Consider the following 9,922-nt stretch of genomic DNA (forward strand, 5'->3'; position numbering starts at 1 on the left):
ACATAAAAGTAAAGCTCTCTTTCTCCTTTAAAAATGCACTTACTTATAAATACTTCATGTCATTTGCTCTTGAAATTTTAGCAGAAGGACTTAATGCTGTTGGCTTCTGTGATAACAGGCAAAGTTGGTGATTTAGAATATTAGTGTATTTTTCCATGGTGGGAAAGGTTTTTTTTTGTGTGCTGTGTGTGTGTGCAGGTTCAGATGTGTGTGAAGGGTCGTATTGTGTGTAGTACATATTTACAGGACACAGAATGTTAGAAAAGTCAGGAGGTGTGATTGTTACCTTTGTTTAGGTGAACACATTGGAAAAGTCAAGCCCAGCATAGATAGCTTTTATTTCTTGGTCATATCCTTTCTAAGAAAGATTGAATTAACCTTAAAATAGGCCCATGGCTCTCTCTCCCATCTACAGTAGTGAGAATGAAGATTCTCAGCAACCAGACTGTCGACATTCTAGAAAATGTCAACATCACACTGAAGGCCCCCAGAGGAACCCTGTGGAGGGACTTCAATCACATCAGTGTAGAACTCAGTCTACTTGGGAAGAAAAAGAAGAAGCTTCCAGTTGGCAAATGGGGAAATAGAAAGGAACTGGCTATAGTTCGCATTATCTGTAGTCATGTACAGAACATGATAAAGGGCTTCCATTACAAGATGAGGTCCATGTATACTTATTTCCCCATCAACATTGTTATTCAGGAGAATGAGTCTCTGTTTGAAATCTGAACTTTCTTGGCTGAAAAATACATTCGCAGGGTTTGGATAAGGGCAGGTATTGCTTGTTCATTATTATTATTTTTTTAAACATTATATTATTATTTTTTTAAAGATTTATTTTATTTATTTCTCTCCCCTCCCCCCCCCCCAGCCCAGTTGTCTGTTCTCTGTGTCCATTTACTGTGTGTTCTTCTTTTTGTCTGCTTCTGTTGTTGTCAGCAGCACGGGAATCTGTGTTTCTTTTTGTTGCATCATCTTTGCTGCTTCAGCTCTCCGTGTGTGTGGCACCATTCTTGGGCAGGCTGCACTTTCTTTCGCGCTGGGCAGCTCTCCTTATGGGGCACACTCCTTATGCATGGGACTCCCCTACTCCGGGGGCACCCCTGTGTGGGGCGACACTCTGCACGCATCAGCACTGCGCATGGGTCAGCTCCACATGGGTCAAGGAGGCCTGGGATTTGAACCGCAGACCTCCCATGTGGTAGATGGATGCCCTATCCACTGGGCCAACTCCGCTTCCCGCTTGTTCATTATTTCACACCCAGAAAGATGAGTTAATTTTTGAAGGAAATGATACTGAACTTTTATCAAATTCAGCTTCTTTGATTCAACAAGCCACAACAGTTAAAAACTAGGATGTAAGAAAATTTGGGGATGGTATCTATGTCTCCAAAAAAGGAACAGTTCAACAGGCTGATGAATAAAATCTAAGAGTGGTGCAGCAATGGAAACAACAAGATGCCAGACATATTTATGATATTTTAAAGATGCAAGAAAATTCAGCTTTAACTTGAAAAAAAAGAAAAATAGACTCATGGTGGGTTCTTTGGTTCTCTCTCTTTTTGTAATGGAGGTAGAGATGCTGCAATAAAAGACACCTATTACAGAACTCAGCTATTTCTTTTCTTTTTGGTACTGTGGCGTCTCTGAAAATTCTACCCCTTCTTGGGCCTCCCATTTCTCATTTTTTCACCGCTAGCCCCAGGACACCCCCAGGAACCAGTTATTTGATGCCCTATGGCTCCATGTCTTCAGCTCACTGGCACTTCTATCCCTGCCTCCCATTCCATGAACATCAGTTACTGGTTTGCATGTCCATGTTACAAAGTGCCTTCCACCTTATTTCAGAAATTCCCTTCTCTTTCTCTTCTCACTCTCTTTATATGCTGTCAGCATTCTTAGCACCTCTCTCGTACTCTTTTTGTCTCACCTCTGTTTGACTGTATTTTTTCTTATTATAGACAGGTATTTTCCATGTGATGGGGATGATAGCTCCTGCCAGCCCCAAATTGACATCTTTCCATCTTAGAACATGACCTTTTCTTTTTTTCCACCCTCCCACACTTGGTAAGCCTCAACCATGTGATTGAGCTAATTACAGGTAAGTGTCCCAACTTTAAAACAGATGTCCTAGATGCTTCCAGAAAGAAAAAATAAAGTGTGTCATATACAAAGGATCAGGAAACTGAATGGCTCTGAATTTTTCAATAGCAATACTGGAAGCTAGAAGCCAATGATGGATCAATGATTTTGAAGGTTGGAAGGAAAATGATTACTAATTTAGAATCCTACTTCCAGCCAGATTATCCAAACTATCAAGTAAGTATCAGGCTGAAAATAATGTTTTTAGACATTTAATTTTCGTGTGTTCTTTGTCACTAAGTTATTGGAAGATGTGCTCCACCAAAATAGGATTTCAATCAAGAGAGAGTGAAAAACAAGAGATATAGGAAACAGGGCTCTAACATAAGAGAATGGTGAAGGGAGATCCCAGAGCTACAATTGTGCACCAGATATGAGGGTAACCAGTCCAGGCTGGAGCAGATCAAAGACTCTGGTAGGTACTCTTTAAAAAAAGAGCTATATTGATAAGATGTCAGGAAGGGATAGGTAGGTTCAAGGCAGCTGTGAGAGGACTAATCTGACTTGAAGACAGTAGGTTAACACGTAAAACTAAGAGCACACTTATCTTGCTCTTTCTTGATATTTCAGAGATATCAAAGTCAGTATCAAATGAATCAGCAACAAGAGTTGAAAGTGGTTGCCTCCGGGATTTGAGAAATGGGAATGGGGTAGGGTAGAGAGGCAGAGGGCTGCTATTTTTGTAACAAGTCTTGTAAAGTTACTTGACTCTTAAACCATGAGCATGTATAACTTTTAGATCAAAGTCAGCTTGGATATCATGCTTGGGCCCCCTCTGCTGTTGCCCATCTAGCAGTTGGTTGTATGATGTTTCCCTGAGAGTGGGCAGCCCACTGGCTGGCATGCACTGTGTGCAAGATGCTCATTGTGGTAATTGCTGCTGATAGGCATGCCCTTTCTTCTTGCCCCTTGCATCTCATCTTCAAAGCCAGTGGCTTCCTTGTTGAATTAAACATGGTTTCTTCTGTCTCTTTTCAATATTGAACATGGTTTTGAACAGTTCCCCAAGTCTGGAGCTGCACAGCTCTTGACAGGAGCTGTTATGAATAGTGATGGAGTATGGGGAAGGAGGGGTCATGGAAGGTCTGTCAGAGGGACAGGGAGGTAGAGGAGCTGGCCTCTGTCTGGGCTTTTGAGTTGTGGCTTGGAGTCCAGATCTCTGGCCCCAAGGTTATTCAAGTGACTAGTCATGCTCATTGTCTCGACTGGTTTGACATCTTCCTGAACCATCTTGATATTGGGGGATGGGAAGGAGCCTGACTTACTTGTGCATCTAAGACTCTTGGGTGGACTTTTAGGACTTCAGCTGCTGTGTCAGTTCTCGGGGTGAGGGTACCCTGTAGACACCACTGTTCCTGGTAGGTGCTTGACTAATTTTCTCCAGGTCTAACACCAACACTACCCACTCGTTCCCCTTTTGAGAATTCCTTCCTCCTTTGTGCTCCCAAATAGTCATATCTTTGTCTTTTTGAGTATGTGTATCTTTCAAATGTGTGTGCCCTTCATGGGGTCCTGCTATGTGCCCCAAACTGCCCCAATCTCTGTGGTTCAAAACAACAACCCTGAGTCTAGATCAGGAGTCTCAGGGTTAATGGGAAATTTCAGGTGATCTAGACCAGGCTTAGCTCACCTCAGTTAGGCTTTTTCATGTGTCTGTGGTCAGTTGAGGGTCACCTGGGAATGGGGTGGTCTCAGGTGGCTTCCCTCACATGACTGGTAGTTGGCTAGCCATCAACTGCGGGTGACTGGGGTGGGTGGGCCATGTGGTCTCACCTCCTCTGGCAGGCACGCTTGGATCACATCAGGGTCCAAGAGAGAGGAAATGTTCAGTGCCCTTTGCGACCTAGGCTCAGAACTAGCACATCACATCTGTCACATCTATGGCCAAAGCAAGTCACAAAGGCAGCCCAGATTGAAGTTGCTAGAAATAGATTCCACCTCTTGATCAAAGGAATGCTAAAGTTCCTAGAGGCAGGGAGGGACCAAGGATTGTGGCCATTTTTTTGCGATCTACCAAATGGGATAACAATAAAAGAATAGTTAACATTTTAAAACACACAAAATAGTGCCTGGGATGTAGTAAATTCACTATACATATTAACCTCATTGTGCCTCAGTTTCCTCTTTAAAATGGGGAGAGTGATTATATTTACCTCATAGGATTGCAATAAGGATTAAATGAGTTAAGGAACTTGCCAAGAATCACGTGGCTGGTAGGTGGTGGAGATTCTGGAACTCACCGAAGCACAGCGATTGTCTAATTCTTCCCTGTCTTCTTCACAGGGACTTGCCCAGGACCTGGCACAGAGCAGGCCCTTCTAAATACATATCTAACTGAATGATTACATCCAAATGTGACACAACTGAAAAGAGTACCAGAAAACTTGCAGGATGTTTTACACCCCACATTTTTATTATTTAGTTAACAACTACAAACAATTTACCATGATTGTCTCTGGCAAAGACAAATTGTGTCTGAGAAGCAGAGTGGAGGTGAGGGCTGTGCCATCCAGAAAAGGAAGAGATGGGACCCTTACCTCCCCTGAGCCCAATGTTTTGTTCACTGCAATGAATGTGCCAACTTCTCCATAAAGCCTTCCTTTTTGACTGTAGTGCAAACTGAAATCTCCTTTCAAGGTGCCACTCAATTTTTTTTTTTAAGATTTATTTATTTATTTATTTCTCTCCCCTTCCCCCGCACCTCAGTTGTCTGTTCTGTGTCTATTTGCTGCGTGTTCTTCTTTGTCCGCTTCTGTTGTTGTCAGCGGCACAGGAATCTGTGTTTCTTTTTGTTGCTTCATCTTGTTGTGTCAGCTCTCCATGTATGTGGCACCATTCCTGGGCAGTTGCACTTTCTTTTGTGCAGAGCGGCTCTCCTTATGGGGCTTACTCCTTGCGCGTGGGGCTCCCCTACTCGGGGGACACCCCTGCGTGGCAGGGCACTCCTTGCATGCATCAGCACTGCACATGGGCCAGCTGCACACAGGTCAAGGAGGCCCGGGGTTTGAACCACGGACCTCCCACGTGGTAAACGGATGCCCTAAGCACTGGGCCAAGTCCGCTGCCTCAATTTTATTTTTATTTTTTTTATTTTTTATTTTTTTCACCTTTTTTTTTTATTGACTTTGTAATAATATTACATTAAAAATATATATGTGAGGTCCCATTCAACCCCACCCCCCCACCCCCCCTCTCCCCCCCCCCACAACACTCGTTCCCATCATCATGACACATCCATTGGATTTGGTAAGTACATCTTTGGGCACCTCTGCACCTCATAGACAATGGTTCACATCATGGCCCATACTCTCCTCCATTCCATCCAGTGGGCCCTGTGAGGATTTACAATGTCCGGTGATTACCTCTGAAGCACCATCCAGGGCAGCTCCATGTCCCAAAGACGCCTCCACCTCTTATCTCTTCCTGCCTTTCCCCATACCCATCGTCCACCATGTCCACTTTTCCCAATCCAATACCACCTCTTCTATGTGGACATTGGATTGGTTGTGTCCATTGCACCTCTATGTCAAGAGGAGGCTCAGATTCCACATGGATGCTGGATGCAATCCTCCCATTTTCAGTTGTAATCACTCTAGGCTCCATGGTGTGGTGGTTGTCCTTCTTCAACTCCATCTTAGCTGAGTGTGGTAAGCCCAATAGATCAGATTGTAGGTGCTGGAGTCTGTTGAGGCTCAGGACCTGGCTATCACATTGTCAGTCCAGAGATTCAAATCCCCTAAATATATCTTAAACCCCAACATTAACTGCACCTCCAGCACATTAGCATGAAAGTCTTATGAAGGGAGATCCCATCTGAGTCCAGCTTCATCACACATAAACACCATTTCCAAAGAGGGGCCATCTGCCTTGGTAGTTAACCCCATCGGCCATGACCATAACTCCCATGGGTCTCTTTAGCCCTCAAAGGAACCAATATCTGGGGGTTGTATCTGCTTTATCTGTCTCTCTGACTCTGCTCAGTTGTGCATGAGGGCAATCCTTCTGCCAGCCTCCAGACTCTTTTTTAGAAACTCGTAGCCATATAAACTCATTTCTCCTTTCCATTTCCCCCTTACTTTAGGTCAAACAGCATTTTAAAGTCATGGTATTTTATGTAGACATGGATATTCTGCTGATCCGCATTGAACCTTCCGTATAAGGTCATTTTCCAGTTGCATCATCAGTTGGTAGTTGATAGTGGTCCCTCGTTGCCAGGGAGGCTCATCCCCGGGTGTCATGTCCCACACTGGGGGGAAGGCATTGCATTTACATGCTGAGTTTGGCTTCGAGACTGGCCACATTTGAGTAACATGAAGGCTGACAGGAGGAAATTCCCAGGCACAATGTTGCTCTAGGCCTTGTTCTTATTTTAGGTTTATCAGCTCACAAGCATAGTCATTAGCATCAGGGGCTCACTGTTGAACCCCCACTCCCTCCCGGTCCCCGCCACTGTACCTGGGAGACTGTCGCTGCTCCCCTAGGGACCACAACAGAGCACCACTGGCCAGGAACCCAGTACCCCCCCTGCTGTGGTTTTTAATTGTTGCCACTATGAGTATATCCAAACATTACCATGCACCCTGGACATATGTTCTGTACAGCTACCTGTCAGCCATATATCACCTGTCATTGGTATCCCATACCAGTATCCTTTCATTGCCATTGTTGAAACACTCTGTGATCCAGAACGCCCCGAAATTTGAAGCCCAATATAATGTCATGGTCCCTTACTAGGGAATGGCATATAGCGATGGGTTTAAAGGATAGATAAAGAACTTGGATAAAGTTAGATAAAGAACTTAGATAAAGAATGTTGGCTTGAAAAAATTCCACATCCTATCTTTTTCTTTTTCTTTTTCTTTTTTTTTTCCCCCCTAATTATTCAGCTTTTCTTCACAGGAGTCCTAGACCACAGCAATGTATATATATATTATACAGCACTCCCACACATCCACCAGAAAACCTTTTCCCTTCCACAGTGATACTCTTACGCCCAATTCATATCATATTTACTTAAAGTGATGTACAGAGTCTGAGACATTAGCTTTCTAACAAGGTGATCTGTGCTTACATTATGGTGCATACTTTAGGATACACAGTTCTTTACATTTTTAGTTATCCTATGTTTTACATTATGGTTTACATTATCAGTCTGTCATTTCCTATATGTTATGGTGTAATATTACATGTTTTATATCCATCCTTGTGTACTCTCAAGAAACTCCTCTCTTACCCCCCATTTACTTTGGTTCCACACATTTAACGTCCATTTTCCCTTCCACCTTGGTGCCCACAGTGACAGCCAACCTCCGTTTCCTGAGGAGCCACTTCCAGAGATAGATGGAATAGTGTTCAGGGCCTAACTTGCTCAACTGCCCCAATGCCCTGGGAGCCACCCTTTCTCTCGAGGGATACAGTTCCCTCTATTTGATGGCATTAGTCCTCCCCAGGATGTGGGTCCACCCCCACTCTCACTACTTGGGTTTCTACCCCATGGTGTCACCCACTCTGGCAGAATGAGCATTTAGACATTCCCCAGGAGCCCATCCTGCATCAGACCCTCCCCTCCGAGCATTCTAAACAGGTAACCCTCTTTATTATATTTTGATATGATTTTCTCGGCATTTTACTCTCCACCAACACCTGACCCTCTCCTGTGTTCGTATGCTACCCCTCCCTCCCCCCACTTTTGGGCAACGTTACCCATCCGTCCCTCCCCACCCACCCTCAAACCCGCAAAGCCCCAACCAAAGGCAACCCCTTGCCCCCCTTTTATCTCTTCTTTGTGTTCATACTTACCACCATCTCGTCTTAAATTCCACCCCTGCAGACATCGGCTCATATCCTTCCTCCACCCTCCGATTTCCTGTAAGCCTATCGTTCAGTCTCTTGCTATCTAGGGCAGCTTGTTTATTTCATATCATTGAGGTCATGTAGTATTTGTCCTTCAATGTCTGGGTTGCTTCACTCAGCATAAGGTTCTCAAGATTCATCCATGTTATCACATGTGTTTGTAGTGTGTTTGTTCTTACAGCCGAGTAGTATTCCATTGTGTGTATATACCACATTTTATTGATCCACTCATCTGTTGATGGGCATTTGGGTTGATTCCAACTTTTGGCAATAGTGAACAATGCTGCTATGAACATTGGTGTACATATATCGGTTTGTGTCCTTGTTTTCAGTTCTGCTGGGTATATACCCAGCAGTGGTATTGCTGGGTCATATGGCAAATCTATGGCTAGTTTTTTGAGAAACCGCCATACTGTCCTCCAGAATGGTTGGATCCTTCTGCATTCCCACCAGCAGTGGATGAGTGTTCCCCTTCCTTCACATCCTCTCCAGCACTTGTATTCTTCTGTTTTTTTCATAGCTGCCAATCTTATGGGTGTAAGATGGTATCTCATTGTAGTTTTGATTTGCATTTCCCTGATAGCTAGAGATTTGGAACATTTTTTCATGTGCTTTCTTGCCATTTGTATTTCTTCTTCAGAGAAGTGTCTATTTAAGTCTTTTTCCCATTTTTTAAATGGGTTGTTTATCTTTTTATTTTCAAGATATAGGAGTTCTTTATATATGCAAGTTATAAGTTTCTTATCAGATATATGATTGCCAAATATTTTCTCCCACTGTGTGGGCTCCCTTTTTACTTTCTTGACAAACTCCTTTGAGGTGCAGAAGGCTTTAATTTTGAGGAAGTCCCATTTATCTATTAGTTCTTTTGCTGCTCGTGCTTTTGGTGAGATATTCATAAATCCATTTCCTATTACAAGGTCCTGTAGATGTTTCCCTACACTGCTTTCTAAGGTTTTTATGGTCTTGGCTCTTATATTTAGGTCTTTGATCCATCTTGAATTGATCTTTGTATAAGGTGTGAGATGGTAATCCTCTTTCATTCTTCTACATATGGCTATCCAGTTCTCCAGACACCATTTGTTGAATAGGCCACTCTCTCCCAGTTGAGAGGGTTTGGTGGCTTTATCGAATATTATGTGGTTGTATATGTGAGGTTCTATATCAGAGCTTTCAATTCGATTCCATTGGCCTATGTGTCTCTCCTTATGCCAATACCATGCTGTTTTCACCACCGTAGCTTTATAGTATGTTTTGAAGTCAGGTAGTGTGATTCCTCCAATTTCGTTTTTCTTTTTCAGTATGTCTTTGGCTATTCGGGGTCTCTTTTCTTTCCAAATAAATTTCATAGTTAGTTTTTCTAGTTCCTTAAAGAAGGCTGCGTTGATTTTTATTGGGATTGCATTGAATGTGTAGATCAGTTTTGGTAGGATAGACATCTTAATAATGTTCAGTCTTCCTATCCATGAACAAGGAATAGTCTTCCATTTATTTAGGTCTTCTTTGACTTCCTTGAACAATCTTGTATAGTTCTCGGTGTATAAGTTCTTTACCTCTTTAGTTAAATTTATTCCTAAGTATTTGATTTTTTTATTTACTATTGTGAATGGTATTTGTTTCTTGATTTCCTCCTGATCTTGCTCATTGTTGGTGTACAGAAATGCTACTGATTTTTGCGCATTGATCTTATAACCTGTGACTTTACTAAACTCATTTATGAGTTCTAGAATCTTCGTTGTAGATTTCTCAGGGTTTTCTATGTATAGGATCATGTCATCTGCAAATAATGAAATTTTGACTTCTTCCTTTCCAATTTGAATGCCTTTTATTTCTGGTTCTTGCCTCAGTGCTCGAGCAAGTACTTCTAAGACAATGTTAAATAGGAGCGGAGACGGTGGGCATCCTTGTCTTGTTCCTGAGTTTAGAG

At 42.8% G+C, this 9,922-nt stretch overlaps 1 pseudogene; it reads left to right on the forward strand.

Annotated features, from left to right (window-relative positions):
- Nucleotides 1-423: 423 nt before the first annotated feature.
- Nucleotides 424-1,424, forward strand: LOC101411156 (large ribosomal subunit protein uL6-like; annotated as a pseudogene).
- Nucleotides 1,425-9,922: the final 8,498 nt, after the last annotated feature.

Source organism: Dasypus novemcinctus, chromosome 18 (genome assembly GCF_030445035.2).
Source record: "Dasypus novemcinctus isolate mDasNov1 chromosome 18, mDasNov1.1.hap2, whole genome shotgun sequence".
Lineage (NCBI taxonomy): Eukaryota > Metazoa > Chordata > Mammalia > Cingulata > Dasypodidae > Dasypus > Dasypus novemcinctus.